The sequence below is a fragment of the Motacilla alba genome, chromosome 1A, assembly GCF_015832195.1.
Source record: "Motacilla alba alba isolate MOTALB_02 chromosome 1A, Motacilla_alba_V1.0_pri, whole genome shotgun sequence".
In the NCBI taxonomy this organism is placed as follows: domain Eukaryota; kingdom Metazoa; phylum Chordata; class Aves; order Passeriformes; family Motacillidae; genus Motacilla; species Motacilla alba.
The window spans coordinates 44,498,788-44,514,719 of record NC_052031.1 but is presented as its reverse complement, the minus strand read 5'-3'; the positions used below and the strand labels follow the sequence as shown (position 1 = coordinate 44,514,719).

At 41.0% G+C, this 15,932-nt stretch overlaps 1 protein-coding gene across 1 annotated transcript in view; it reads right to left on the bottom strand.

The window, feature by feature from the left end:
* The window catches only part of ELK3 (ETS transcription factor ELK3), a 37,236-nt gene extending 24,739 nt beyond the window's left edge, over positions 1-12,497 (bottom strand). Inside the window, exon 1 of the mRNA XM_038154796.1 lies at positions 12,042-12,497. The gene's annotated coding sequence lies outside the window, so the exon portion shown is untranslated. The remainder of the gene's footprint in view (positions 1-12,041) is intronic.
* Between the last annotated feature and the right edge of the window lie 3,435 nt (positions 12,498-15,932).

Genomic DNA, 15,932 nt, shown 5'->3' with positions numbered 1-15,932 from the left:
CAACACAAGCTCTCCCTGAAGAGGATAATGGAAATGGACAGGGACATCCACAGAGCAAAGTGTACCATCTGAGAGATGATGTTCCTGTAAAGGGTCTACCCAAATTCCTCACCTAGGCAAAGGGCCTACATGCCAAATACTCTCTCTCCCTTTAGCATATGAAGACTGGCTTCAACCAGCATGAAAAAACCACTTTGAAAACATTATGCAAGTTACACTAGAAACAGTTAAGACATGATCATATATGTGCTGATGAGCTGCACAGGCTTTTTCTTTTTTTAACAAGACAATACAATATGAAATTCCATGTGACAAAATGTCAGTCAGTAAGGCAGTATTAAGATTCAAAAATACAGTTATTAACCTGCTGGGCAAAATAAAATAAGCAAGGCATCTTAAGTCAAAGCGGTAGAAAACCATGAGGCTCAGAGACAAATCTAGCTAACCAAAATCTCAGTATCAGAAAGATTTATGACATAAACTGTGAGATAAGCAGGATAGTCCTTGAAGCATTAAGTTTTGTAGGACTCCTGCACGGGAAAAGCCACATGTAAAAGGCAAAAAGCTGGAAAGCAGCTCTGTAGCAATTCAGGACTTCTGCAGAAGTCCTTAGCTTCCACACAACTATGTTACAGCTGTAACACAGATCAGCTCTCCCAAGTAGTCCAGGTTTCCTACTTGGATTTTTTTCTCCATGTTAGCTCCCCTACAGCCTTTCTAAAATAGAGAGAAACTGCTGATCGTGGACAATCAATACTGATTGAACAAGTTTTGAAGGCTAATACCAGGAATTCCCTCCAGGCGTTAGGATCAAAACCAGTCCCTTTTGCTTTAGAGGGTCTGCAAAGGAACAACATCTGGGAGCCTGAGCTATAAACCAGGTCGGGGGACTTAGAGCAGAGGAGGGACAGCTGAGTGGGACAGACTGGCTGGGGTGCCCAGAGGCTGAAAAAAACCAGCTGGTGACCAATTAAAACAGGAAGACATAAAAGGTGTTAGCCAGCATTATGCCATGTAGGTAGTCACAGAAAGATGGTGATCAGACATATACATGAAAAGGATTAAGAGGCTGAGTCAGAGCAGGGAAATTAATTTCCCTTAGCATATGAAGAAACTGCTGATTCCTTCTGTAGCCAAAGCAGCTGCAAAAGATCCAGCTCCTTTTTGTATGCCCCATCACAGCAGGCACACACCTCCACTTATATTTCCTTTACAGGCACGTGGGTGCTTTTGCAAGCACACAGCATTTCTCAGTAACAGATGCCCTTTTTTACCATTTCAGCTACTCTGGAGAACGTGTGTACATTTTTTGTGTGTCCATTTTCTGCTTTTGTATCCTAATTCCGTCCAGCACGTTTCTCCGAGCAGCGTGACGCGGGGTATTGTTAGTTTCTCATTCACGTTAGCATTTGGCTTCCTTTATTTCTGCAGGTTGCAGCCAGGAAACTGGAAAATGGGCCACAGGAAACCTGGCCTCCTACATCTGTCCCAGTTTGTAATAGCAGCTCTGGTTTTATTTTTCTAAGTGTCTCAAGTTCATTTTAACCCTTGAGATGGCTGCTGCAATACCATGTGCAATAATGTGGCTGTTTTGCCATTATTTTCTAACCACCATTTCTCAATAATAGAAATGGAGATTGTTTTACTTAACTGAATTACTTTTAAAGTCCATTAATACTTAGAAAATAAACAGTTTAAAATTGATTAAAAAAAAACTCTTGCTGGAAATTGGCAAAACAATTCCATATATAAATTCCATGCTATATAAAATATCAAAGAGTATATACAACAAAAAATACAAAATAAGGTAGTGTCTATATAAATCCTAAAAACAATTCTAAAGTGAATGTCAATATGAAAAGTTTAAGAGCTTATAAAGCCTCTAGGACAATTCTTCTATTTTTCATTTTAGTTTTTATTAAAAAATTGAAGTACACGAGTTTTTCATCTAATTACAGAAGCAAGAGTGTCGGCCAAAAAAAAAGGAACTTTCCTAAAATAATTTAAAAATTAGTCAGCCATAACATTTTTCACTGAAAATTCATCTGTATAACTATGACCATATCATGAGAAGTTAAAGACAATTGCCAAATCTGCCCAAATGTTTGCTCAGAACTATTTGAAAGAAAAAGCTGAGTCAATCCTAACACTTTATTTCTCAACAGAGATGCTTCAAGGGTGATAAATAGGATGTGGTTGGTGAGGAGTTAGTGATTCTGCCAGAAAAGAGAAAAAACAAATATCCATTTGTTTACTCAGAAAGCTTTCATATATTCATCAAAGGAGATCTTACTGCTAATTTAATTTGGCTTGAAAAAATAAGCTCTGAACTAAGTGTGTAAATATACCTGATTTCATTTGATGCAGAACTTTCTCTATTAAAGGTAATAAATCAAACTAGTGGTGCAATCCATACCCAGGACACTTTAGGGAACCGACTGTGTGTATGATACAGTATGCTGGTACTTTTTCCACATCCAGCAACCAGGACATTTCCTGTCAGAGCATCCTCCAAGTCCTTCCATTGTGTTGAAACTGCAAAAACTTTCTAAATCAGGACTTCCTCCTATTATATTTTAGAGGCGTCTTTCTGGGAAATGCAGATTCAAGCAAAAAAAAAAAAAAAAAAAAAAAAAAAAAAAAAAAAAAAAGGAATTCCTGCAGCACCACCCAGTGGAAACATTAGAGAAAGCCACAGGGGTGCCCCAGCGCACAAGCTCCAACTTACTGCAAAACTACAGTAATATTGCCACACAAACACAGACTGGTTTAAGGATGTGCCAAAAAAACACAGAGGGTTTTGCTGGACGATCTACTCAACAGAGTCATACAAGGTATGACTACTCTGCTACTCCAGCATAACAGTCATCTTTTTACTTTAAATTCTAATTAAAAAGATTATTTACAGTAAAAATTTACAAGGTCTCCTTCTCAGGCAAGAATACCCACTGTTATGGCCCAGCACGTTTAAAAAAAATAAACAGACCCCCGTGGTAAAGAGCAACACAAAAAAGACAGCAGCAAAATCTCACAAAATATTCAGGAATAATATCAAGTTCCACCTCAGAGAAGAAAGCACTCACACATATGTCCACTAATGCTTCAAGTAGGTACATTTGGTAATACAGTGTTTGCAGTTTTTAATTTTTTTACCTAAGTCAAAGAAAAGCGGAGGCAGATGTCCAAAGGAAGAAAGTTCTGCAATCTCCAAAATAATAAAACAAAGGACTTGTTGCCTGCCAAGCAGAGGTGTGATGACACCGCCTCTACAACACGAGTGTTTTCACATTTTCTGTAAGGATGCAGTTCAAGAAACAGTTTTAATCCCACTGGAATAAAAGCCCTCAGCAGGAGGAAACATAGCTAGTTGCTTCCCTGTGAAGGCTTAAAAAATAACCTGCTCAATTATTTCTAAAGCTAGCCATAAACAAAACTACATAAATCCGTAATGGCTCCAACCCTTCACCTTGGGACAGACATAAAATGAGTGCAGACTCCTCACACCGCTTTCTGTCTGCTCATGTGGTGCACATCTGTGGCACGCTGGCAACATGCTACACTGCAATCTGAGGGACTCCTGCTTTCAAAACCAGTCCTATATGTTTATTTTTCCCATATGGCTTCCTCTTATATTCTTGTCGGCATCAGTAGGACACAGATCATGATTACTTGACTGTCCCATATAAAATTTCTGATGTTTCCAGAGCTGAAGAAGAGGTTCCAACCTCCAGGAACAGCAGCTATTCTGAAAGTTTACTTAATATACCAAGAGATGATTATTCCCAAATGTAAATGTTTTATCTCCACTCCCTTCTTTAAACAAAGTATTAAAATTTTCAATTTTGCAACAACAGACCAAATGCTTTGTAACTCATTCAGCAGCTCTAATATGTTAAATTGTGTACTATTACTATCTGCTGTCTCAAATGCTGCTTTAATACATTTCATATTCAGATGTTTAAACTAATCTTCCCCTTGCCACTGATTTTTCCTAGACTAAAACTCAGATTAAAAAGCAGGTATTTTTCATGCTGTGAGCAGAGAGGAAACTGGCCAAAAGGACAGGAAACAGTCCTTGGAGCTCTGTTAAGGAAAACCAAGATGGCTGGCAATTTTCATGAAACCTGAAGCACAGCAAGATCATTGCAGCATAGACTGGTAGTCAGACTTGCCTTACCATGCAAACTGGATTTTCAGAATTTGCTGGATTAGCAAAATGAGCCATTGAACTATTAAATAACATTCAGGGTTACCTGCATATTGTCATGTTGCAGGGGGAGTCAGTTACAGCATTATACCAAAAATGGTGTAAAACAATTCAGCAGATGGTAACCTACAAATACAGAATCATTTTACTTGGACAGTTTCTTCCCAAAACATTAACTCTATTGCAGTAGGTTTTGGAGCACAAGTCAGAGTCTAAGTTCCTTAGCCATAAAAAATGAGCAACGAGTCACAGCACTAGTCAAGGTCTGTATTGTTATTATTATTTCTTATTATTATATTATTTTATTATTATATTATTATAATATTATATTATTTATACTTATTATTATTTATTATCTTTTAGTAAAAACATAAACTAAGAACTATTCTTACACATAAAAATCTCAAAGATCTGCTATTCTTCTCAGTGCTAATCAAACTTCTGTGTGTTTACCATGCACTAAGCTAAACCAAAACCTAACTAAAATATTTTAATCTTCTAACATTATTCACTTGCCTACTACACCAACAAGGACCTGCAGGTCACAGCTACAGATTTCCCCTAACTTCATTTGTTAAACACCGGAAAACACACAGAATGTATTGTAGAATACATAAGATCTCAGCCAGGAGAAGATCTGTTTGTCACTCCCCTGTACTGTGTCCCGTGTGCTTAAACTAATTCCCACAGCTGCTGCAAACTATGAATGAGAGACAAATGAGACACTATTTCAATGATTACAGCAAACTGTGCTGTGTGCAGAGTGCTCAGATTGCACGTGTTTTGAAGTGACATCAATGCACCAACTGGTTTGTCAATGTCTCTGCTGCTCAGGATACGTAACAGCCACTGTTTTGACTTGTATCTTGTCCTATTGAATCCTGTATAAAATTACACATGTAAATAAAATGCAAAGACTCTATTCCCTCTTCTCAACTTGGATGAGACTGCACAGTCAGCATTATTGTGCCCTGCTCCCAGGGAATCGAACTGCTCTGTTCTGTAAGGGTTTTTATCCCTCAAGTGGCAGTACTGAAGGAGTGCTGCAGTCATACTTTCTATGCCAGCCCTATTCCACACTCACAGTTTGCTGAACTGACCACACACGCCACTTGCTCTGAGTCTGCTCTGAGTCACCAGACTTCACAGAGGTCTAAATCCAGAATCTAAACCCACATTCCCATCTCAGCTATGTTAGTGCAGCATGGAAGAAATTCTCTGAAGGTAGTCAACTTTCTCCAGATTCAACTGAGTTGCAAAAGGAATTTGTTCTTATTTTCTAAATGCTTTTTAAAGATTGTTTCTTCACATCAACTACTGTTAATTGCTGGGAAGAGATAATGGTGGTTCTTCAGTCTATAATTTTTTTTGTTTGTGCTGTATTGTGACTTGATATAGCAAAGGCCACTCAACACTACCACAACATAAACATTTAAAAACAATAACACACATTAGCTTCCTTCTCAAAAAGCCTAAATTGAAACACATCTGATCAATTTTCATTTAAAAAAACAACAACAAAAAAGAAGAAATATACAGAGAGGTAGTAAAGAGGTGCTGTCACCACATTAGAGGCAAATGGATGTGGAACAGAAATCTGTCTTCCAGATGAACTATCAGCTGTGTTGCAAAATAAGGATGGGAAGCCTATAGGAGGACATTTGATTAAAAACATTTAGATCCTTTAGATGAAGGATTTAATCCAAGTCTATGCTTTTGTGTACAACTGCAAAAGCATCTTTTACACAAACATTTTTGCTCATTCACTAATGTTTTCAGAAAAAGACCCATTGTGTAAAATAGTATTAATACTTAATACTTAGGTTAGAGCCTAGAAAGCTTTTACCAATTTTGCATGATTGGTAATATTCATAAAAATTATGTATTATTCATTACATAATTTAATAACAATGAAAAATAAAAGTCAATGTGTAAGACATGAGTTTTCCCCTCATAGTACTTCAAATGATCTGCAAGTTAGGAGCCACAAGATAAGAAAATTGTATACTTTAAAGCTCAAAAAACTAAGACAGTGTTGCTTGCACAAGAGCCAAAACACATTAACATGTAGTAAACTGGTATCTGCAAAGATGATCCAAGTTACATTCTGAATCTTCAAATATTGGGTAGTAAATTGGAAAGCAGAGACACAGACGTGACTGAAATGACTCTCTGAAATAGGTGTGGGGGAAGCCATGGAATGGGCAGTATCATTCACACAGTACATCCTGACACTGCAAAATTTAGAGCTATGGAAGACTCGGAGGACCCTTCACAGAGCAAGCAAGAGCCACTGCAGTGCCTTAGTTACATCTGACACGCAGCTAGTCTCAGTGCATTAACAGAAGTGCTGACACACTCAAAGGTAAATAAGTGCTTTAAAAGATCAAAACAAAGTAAGTTTGTGGCTTCCTACAGAGACTCTTGTCCTGAAGATCCTGAGCTGTCTCTAACTGCTCAGATGTGGACAGACCACATGCTATAGTCTTCAAAAACCTTTCTTTACATAGTTGATTGATATTTATCTTAGAAGTCCATAGGTGTCATGTCTGTAACTGCCATCATACAGCTGAACAGTTTTCAACACTTGGCCCATGAATGCAGGGGTCAGTGGACCTTCCTCCTCACAGTGAGGCAGAAGCACTGCAGCACCACCACTGTGGGCACAACTGCTCAGAAATAATTATGGATCCACAGATACAAGAAGGACAAACCCCACTGCTGTAGACAATCACAGCAATGCTACTTGAGCAAGCAGCTGAAAATCAGACATGGTGTTGAGAACTCCATAACAGCAAAAAATCCCCTATCATTTTCAGCTGAGTTGTCCCTGCCTAAGGCATGGCAAAATTGGCCTCCTATATTCTTAGCTGCCATATAACTTTAAAATATTACTTAAATATTTAGTTGTCTGGTATAATATGAGCTACTACCCAGGAATTGCACCCATCAAGCACATCAACAGCTCCAGAGTATATTTTGGTAGTGCAAAAAAACTACCACAGTATTCACAAAAAAATAAAAGTGCTGAACTGACTATACAGTTATTAACTGGCACTGAATTAGCAGCAAAGTAGTGTCTTTGTGATATTTTTGTATCCATGCTCATTGGCAGGTGTTTTCTTTAGTTCTTGCTTTTGGAAAAGCTGAAAGTCTCCTTAAAAGAGCTTTTAAATTAAAATCCACTCTTACCAACAAACCCATAAGAACCTGAAATGTGATATAATTGCACATAAAATCACAATGCATTAAAGAAAGTTTTAAGGACAAAGATTAATTTCTTTTTCTGAAGTGCACAGCTGAGAAGCACTTTGTGCTTCATCTGCTTTGTTTCCATCCATGCAGCCTTGAATTTTGTGGTGCAGTGAGACGGACTTCCTGTGCCTACACCTTGACATTCTCCTCAAAATCAGGACTAGATCTTTAATCGTTCATTATTCAACAAAATACTTCAACACGAGAACGGACATATTCGGTCTTTCAAGAGCTCTCAATAGCCTCCAGAATACTCATTGATTCATTTAACAAGCCACAGATGAAGTAAACATCTGTCTAATGATTCAAGACGATGAGATTCCTTATTGTGGGAGACACCGGGGAGAAAGCCACGGTGAATCAACCCAAGGATACAACAACACTTCCACGGCCCGTCAGTGACAGCCTGTGGCATGAGCCATTGGGTGTGGTTACCAAGCACAGACAGCAGCTCAAAACCAACAGTGCTCTTTGAAACTGGCCCAGGATAACTGTCCTATAATCAGTGTCACAGCTCCAAAATGGTTTCCAGCAGCAGCATCCAGGCGTGCTGTGCACTGCAGCCACCTCCACCAGAAGAAAGCCATGGACTGATAAATCGCCTCACTGCACAAAGGAGTCCAACCTGCCCTATCTTTATAGGAAGTACTAGCTAATTTATCAGTTCTTTATTATCTCAGGTTATTTAGCATTATGGCAGAGAACCACTCAGAGAGCTAATGGTGACTACATGAACTTACAAATTTTAAATGATGTCACCAACACACTAGTTAAAATCCTTTTTAATAAATACACGCATCACAAGTAACTATGTGTTGGTGCTCCCACCCCTATTCCGCACTCCCTTATCTTCAGTAGCCAAATGTCTGTTTATTTTGATACCTATTTCTTTCTTCTGAAGCAACATGTTGTCATGTGACTGCATTCCCAAGGCTAAGATTTGTATTTTCTGTGCAGCTCTGTGTACGTGTTGTACAGTGTCTGTGTTGCCCATAGCTACCTTCCTACATGCAAACATACGAGCCTCAGAGCAAGCAACAAGCTCTGTGCACCCTGGCAAACCTGAAAATTGACTTTCATTCTGTGCTAAGTCTTCAGAACCAGTTTTTCACCAATATTTGTGTTCACTTGAGCAATAATAGCTGCCCCTAAGAATAACTCTGCCATGAATACCTCCATCCCAAGAAGGGCACTACAAGAAGAAGGCAAAGTTTACATAACTGGATTTTATGCTCAGCAAAGGGGAAATACTTCAGTCTTTGGAGTGATATGCTTGATTTGTTCCCATGGCTTAAGTTTAATGAAATAACATTAAGTAGCAGGAGCAAAGAACCACTGTGTATCAGTAAGCACTGAGAACCGCTAATGAATAAAACAAAATACATTTTTGTTTCTACATATGAAAGTGTCCATGTGAGTGGTGTTACAACAGTTACAAGGAAGGCTGTAGCTGAGTTTCTCCCCTGAGACTGAGTTGCTTATTTCAGCTGTTGCATCTAGGAGGAGTCAGTGATATTAGAAAGGATATAAGCCCGTGGGTTTTTTCTTTTTAGGAACAACTCACAGAGTTCATTAGGAAAAATCGAGATGTAAGCAATGATTGTAATACTGAGCAGACAATATATACTCCTAACACATATTTAGACACATGAATAATAAAATTATATTTACAATAAAAGCACCTTTAATTTTTTTTATTATTTGAGTGGAAACTATCATGCATTACATGATAGCTGGAATTTTTTTTTCTATTCCAGACAGGACAGCTGTGTTTTTAACACATCTACAGATTACTTCTCATTCAGCCTTTCAAATCCACAGAACACACAACAGGAAGTACACTACTACTACATCTGTTTTCCTGAGGACATCAAGATGTTTTACACTTATCTCAAACAAACACAACATATAAAACTTATAGAGTGTGGATAAACTATATCTATCTATCTATCTATCTATATATATATATATATATATATATATATATGTAAGTATGTATGAATGTGTGTGTGCTTCATCTACTCTGATTCAGTAGACAGCACATGAAATCCCAGCAATATTTACCACAATAAGTGAACAATTTATTGTCCATAATTCAGAGAGAGACAGTGAGAGCCAGGAAACACTCCTCAGTAAGTTTTGGTGCCATACACCACACTAACCGCTCCATAACATATTCAACAGGTTTTTGAACACTATGTCCAGCATTGCACTTCTTTCTCTAAAACTGAGAATTTTACAAAAGAAACAAACCTCCAAAACTGAAAAAGAATCCCTCACTTCCTGATGGCTGCATTTGATTGAGACAGAGATTAGGCATTGTCTGGTTTGTACACAATTCCAAAAATTCTTCACTGCCCCGCTAGAAAATCAAGAGACATCTGTGTCTGGAGATTGTGTCACTAATCCACTAATAAGAAGTCCTCTGTGAAGTGATGTAAATGAAGAACTTTTCTGTGCCACTTCGACATAAGAAGTGCAGGAAATAATGCAGATCCTCGGAGGTAAACACGTGATATACTGCAAGCACTAATTTTTTTGCATAATATTTGCAAATTAGTTTAGTGTTATCACATGATAATTCAAGTAAATAGCTTAGTGTTACTTCCTAATGCCTACAATTTTATTCCCATTTATCGACAATTCTTTTAGCTAAAATCCACTCGCAACAAGAATCCATTCTCTTTGTTTGCTCCAGACTTATTTTTTTCCGCAAAAAGTTGTTGCTTCTAATTTAAAGATTGGTGGGGCATGGCAAAAATCTTTGTAATTCTGAACATAGACTTCTTTCATGACCATTATGAAAGCAAATCATCATAAAGTAATTACACAAACCACTAAATCAAAACTGGTATGTATAAAATCACTCGAAAACTACATTCGTAAAGCACCACCACAGGAAGGCTATGTGGGTGAATATATTTTTCAAATATGGCCATCACCTCAGTATCTTGGCTCAAAATTTTTTAACTTTGCAATCACAAGCAATTGTCAGACATGCATAGAACATGTTTATCATAACAGACATCTTGCCACCCCATTTATATGCTTCTTCCTATGAAAATATTTATGCATAAATTAATCTGAAATAATTTTAAAGTCTGTATGAGCAAACACAACTTTCGGCTTGAAATGAAATGCAGCGATTGACTTTTGGAGTCCTCATGACCTAAAAGATGCTACATGATATAAAATTGTCATAGCACTACACTCCTAAGTAAATAAAGATGTAACTTGTCTCCCTTTCAACTGCAACGTTAGAAAGGCTGACAGGGCTTCACAAAACCCTCCTGTGTTAGGGAACGGAAACTCCTAATGAGATTAGTTGGTGTGTGTGCAGACATTACTTAGCCATGACTAAATGGGCTCTCTTCCTGCAGCCAGTGGAAAATTCAGGGAACTTTTTCCCCCTGCAGCATCAGAGTCCCTCTAACCTTCAGCAAAGCCAGATCCAACAACAACTCTCCACTTTCTCTCCCTTTCTCCCTCTCTCTCTCTCTCTTTTTTTTTTTCTTCCCTTACAAACATTTTTTGTGTTTTTCTTTTTTTCTGTTGGTCGTGGAAACTATCCACGTCGGCCAAGGGGGTCTGGGGGCAGGAGGTGGCTAAGAAAAGAGGGTGGGGGGAGGTCCGGGGAAAAGGCAGAAGACTACAAAGGAAACTGTAAAAAGGAGCAAATATATAAACCTGAGAGGGAGAAAACCACAGAGTTTCTTTGTGAGCTGCAGTGACTCATTTTCAAGATGTTGTCTGCTGCCAGTTTCAAACCGGAAGCGCATGGCAATTAGTCTTGCTGTTTCCAGACAAGCCAGAAACTCTCCCGACACTTTTTTTTTTTCCTTTTCCTTTTTTTAAAGCCCCTACTGCAGTTTCTGCAGGAGCCTTCCCTTCCCTCCCCCCGCGCCCTCCAGGGCCCCGCTCGGCCTCGCAGCGCCGCCGGGGACCCCGCGGCGCCCCCGCCGCCCTGACAGGCACCGGGCGGCCCCCGCCGCCCCGCACGCCGTAACCTGGGAGGGGGCAGCCCCCGGCACCGCCAGCCGGCACCGCCGGGGAGCGGGACACGAAACGCCCCGGCACCGCCGAGGGGCTGCGGGCGGAGCGGGGTCTCGGGGTTCCCCGCGACCCCCGGCGCCTCCTTGCCGGCCCTGCCGCTCCTCACCCTCCGGCTCCTGCTCCCGCATCTGCCCCCCTTCCCCCCCCCCCCCCCCCCCGCCCACGGTCCGTCCCCTCACCTGCACCCGCAGCTCCCGGGGGGCGGCAGGGCCCCCGGGGAAACCTTCCACCGGGGCGGGGGCCCCTGCGGCGGCGGGAGTCTCCTCGGGCATCCCGCCCCCCCGACCGCCGCCTCCTGCCTCGTTACCGCCACGCTGCCCGGGCCCGACCCCGGGGCAGGACCCCCGGGCTCCCCGGCCCCGAGCGGGGCTCCGAGCCCCCTCCCCGCGGTGCCCGGCAGCCTCACCTCCCTCCCGCGGGCTGTCCCCGCTGCCGCCCCGCAGCCGCCGCCGGCCTCCCCTTCTCCTGCCCGCAGCTCCCCGAAACTTTGCGGGAGCCGGGCGGGCGCAGCAGCACTTGTACCTACCCAGCGGCTGAGGGACTTTTCCGCTCTCTCCTGGTAGTCTAGAGGGAGCTGAGTAAAATTCCCTGATTCTCCATGCTGACAGTCTTCTGCGGGCTCTCTGTTGCTCTAGTAATGAGATCCTGGTTTTGTTTTCCCTTTTTCTTTTTTTTTTTCCCCTCGGGCCGGTGTGTGTGTGTGTGTGTGTGTGTGTGTGTGTGTGTGCGAGCGCCTGCCCGTGAGAGGGAGCGAGCAGGAAGCCGGGGCAGTCAGACAGCGGCCCGGCTCACTTCCTCTCCCGCACTATTCCCCGGGCGGTTTGCAGTCTGTGTAAACAGCCTTTTCCTCCCCGCGCCCCTCGCTCTGGCCGCCGATGTGCAGCATGGCTGTAACACAAGACACACGCATAGTACAGCGGGCAGCGCCGACTCCGCCGGCTCGCACGGAGCTCCGCGACTCCCCCGACCGCCACCCCTTCCTGTGCTACACCCCCAGGGAGGAGCTTCCCGCCGGCCGCCCCGGCCGCTCGGGCCAAAATGCACCCGCGTTTCCCCGGGGGTCACCGGGGAGATGCTTATGAACCCCGTGCGAGCGGTGCTTCGCCATCCCGGAGGATGGTGACGGCTTTGGCCCGTGGTGACGGCCGCCTTCGTCCCTCCGTGCTGGGGCTGAGGTCACCGCGGAGGGGAGCGTTGGGCACCTGTGGTGGGGTGACTGGGAGCTGAGGGGCCGGTGGGATGCAGTAACTCACTGGACGCTCGCTGGCCACCCTCCCAGGATGAACCTCGCAGGGACAGCAAAGTACAGAAGCGGTGCAACACGGTACAACAACCTAAATCGAGGGAGATAACATGTTAAAAACCAAGGAGCACTCAAATCGCAGCATCACGGAATAATGGTTTTATTTGGTTTGGAGGGGACTTTTGACAGTCGTGCTGTCCAATTCCCTAGCAATGAGCAGGGACATCAACTTGACCAGGTTGTTCAGAGCTACTGCTCCAACCTGACCTTGAATGTTTTCAGGAATGGAGTTCCTCCACACGTCTGGAACAGCTGTGCCAGTGCCTTACCACTGTTATTGTAAAAAACGTCTTCCTTGTATCCAGTCTGAACCTATTCTCTTTTAGTTTAAAATCATTTCCCCTTTTTGTATTGCTAATCATCAAATACAAGCTGGATCTTGCAGCTCCACATCATATCTCAAGAGTCAGACCAGTGGTAGTTAGCTGATTGAGGTTTAGGTTTTGACCTTCAAGCTGTAGACCTCAGATATAAACTGTTGGGTTGGATTTATTAAAAGGGACACACTTTCAGTATTGAGAGTTTACATAAATTTTGTGTATTCTTGTGTCTCATATATCAGCATTTCTAACTTTATTTGGAAATTTTCAGAGTGAGTGACGTTATCTTCTGCCTGCTAGAACATCAATGATATTCAAGGCATAATACTTCAAAACCAGTACTGCTATTTCTTTTAATAGTAATGAGATTTATCATTCCAGCACTGTAACTGCTATTCAGACTGTTTTTGGTGAGCACTGACATAGAAGCCGTGATTATTTTTTATCACTCCATTGGTTTGTTGCTTGCAATGTCATCGGGAACACAAGTATGTTTTGATGGAATTAAAGAGATTGTCACAATTGGCCACTAAGCATCAGTCAATAGCATCTGAACAGCAGTATAGGACAAATTCAGTCTCTTGAGGAAGTCCATCAGGTTTTTTCCTTCTTGTCTTCTAACATGCCATAGAGGAGCAAGAATAGCTTGGTACCAACCCACCAAATAATGGAACTTTGTTATTTTTCTTAAATCATTCCTTTTTAGAAGTCATTCTGAATTTCAGAATAGAGATATGAGGTCTGATAAATCCTCATTTTGTGTTTTCTAAATAAAGAAACATTAAAAATTTTAATTTCGGATACTATATTTCCTAGATAAATGTACAGTGGATAAAGTCCTTGCTGCTAGCGCTAGTTTAAGTTATGAGGATTATTAGGGAGCTACCCAGTTTAGCAAACAGGGCAGTCAGAGAAGTTTTTATGGTATCAAAATGAAACGCTGGACTGACAGATGGGAGTACCAGTATTCATCTTCTACATTTATCTTTTATTGTCTTTCTGACCAAGAGGTGAAGCAGATATACCACAGTTGCCTTGACCAGCTATTGGTGTGGAGATCTGAGAGAACAAACTCTCAAAAACAGTACCACTTGTTTTCTTCTACAAATAACACTATGTCTCTAAAATATGTTTAAAACTTTTTTTTCTGTCAATTTCCTATGCTGTACCTGTTTACAGCACAATTTTTTGTGGTTTTTTGCAACACCAATCTTTTTTTTTTATCTAATAAGGTAAGAAACCTAAATAAGGCTGCCATGCTGGAGGTCAGGTGACTACTGGATGAGGGCTTTTCATAATTTCCCTACAAAAGCTGGAGTAAAAAGTGTAGAACCCATTTAACAAATTGAAGACACCAGGACGTGTTGGAAACGCAAGCAATTCAGAAAACTCTGCAGGAGGTGGAAGAAAATGGGAGCTCTTGGCCAGGGCTACTGATCATAGCACTATGGATGTCATAGGAAAAGTATTTTTGGAAACTACGTCTATGTCTTGATAAAAACACAGTACTTTACAGTATGATTGCTGAAACTCTCCTCTGCAGTATCTGCCTGACTTGATTAATCTACACTTTGAGTTAACCTTAAAAATTATCTGATACAAAAATACAAGATGATGAATGAGAAAAACAGTGTGTTTGCGTTGTGTAGGAGCTTTCTTCTTCTGTTTTTTTAAAAAAACCTGTCAGTTGACATAGTTATTAAAATGCTGGTTATATTTTTAGCAGAGTCACTAGTCAGCTTCTGTGTCTCATTTCACATCCATTCATCAGCACATGATATCATTACAACTGTTAACTGTGAAGCCTTAGTTCTGTCCTCAAGCTATGAAGATCTGAGGGTTTAGCTTTGGAAATTGTTGTTCCTTGCTCAGATTTGGTCCAGACAACAGCTGTTGTACTCGTAAAGGACTAAGTTTAACTCAGACAGCTCCCCTTCGACCAGTAAGGCAGGTTACTGCTGCTGAAAGTCCTAATCTGATGGGTTCAGGCAATCCTTGAACAAACATATGCACCCAGGATGTCTCTGTTTACCTAGAGACAGTGATTTGTAAAAGAGCCTGTATTTATAAACCACTCCTGCTGAAAAAATTGCCCCAAAGCATTCCTAAGAATAGTGACTATAATTCTGCCTCATTTTATTAGATTACATCAATTAAGAAACCAGGCATTGTCTGTCTTTTCAGATTGTTTCTCCTGCATTTTTAAACTGTTCATAAATCTTATGTGCTGCTGTAATTAAACAATCTAAGAAAAGGAAACAAAAAAAGTAAAGGTAGATTTGCTGTCCTCTAGATCTCTGTTTAAAGCTCTTCAGGCTGAGACTCATAAATGGGTTGGTCTATGTTTTAGTCTCATTTCACTCTGAGCCTTGAGTCCCTCCGTAATTAAATTATTAAATTAAATTATATAATTTTAATGTCACTTTGTAGTATACAATTTTCCTTAAGTGTACATAGATGCTTATAATCGTATGTAATTCTCAAGAACAAAGTTGAAAGCCGTTGGAAATAATTGCTGTTTCATTTAATATTTTAAGTGCTAATGTATTTAATGAATGTATACACTGTTTCATCTTCTCTAATAATTTCTTTATTTCTTTCTAGGTTACAGGCTCTGCAGTGAAGAGGCTTCAGATTTGTGTCTGCCTTTAGGACAATGAACACAACAGTTCTGTGGGAGAAACACTCCTAGCCATTCTTCCCTCTTATTTTCTAGCAATTCTAACTTGAATGACCACCTGACAGGTTACAGGAGGATTTCCAGGGAATTTTGGAAACTGGGTAGATAAAACTA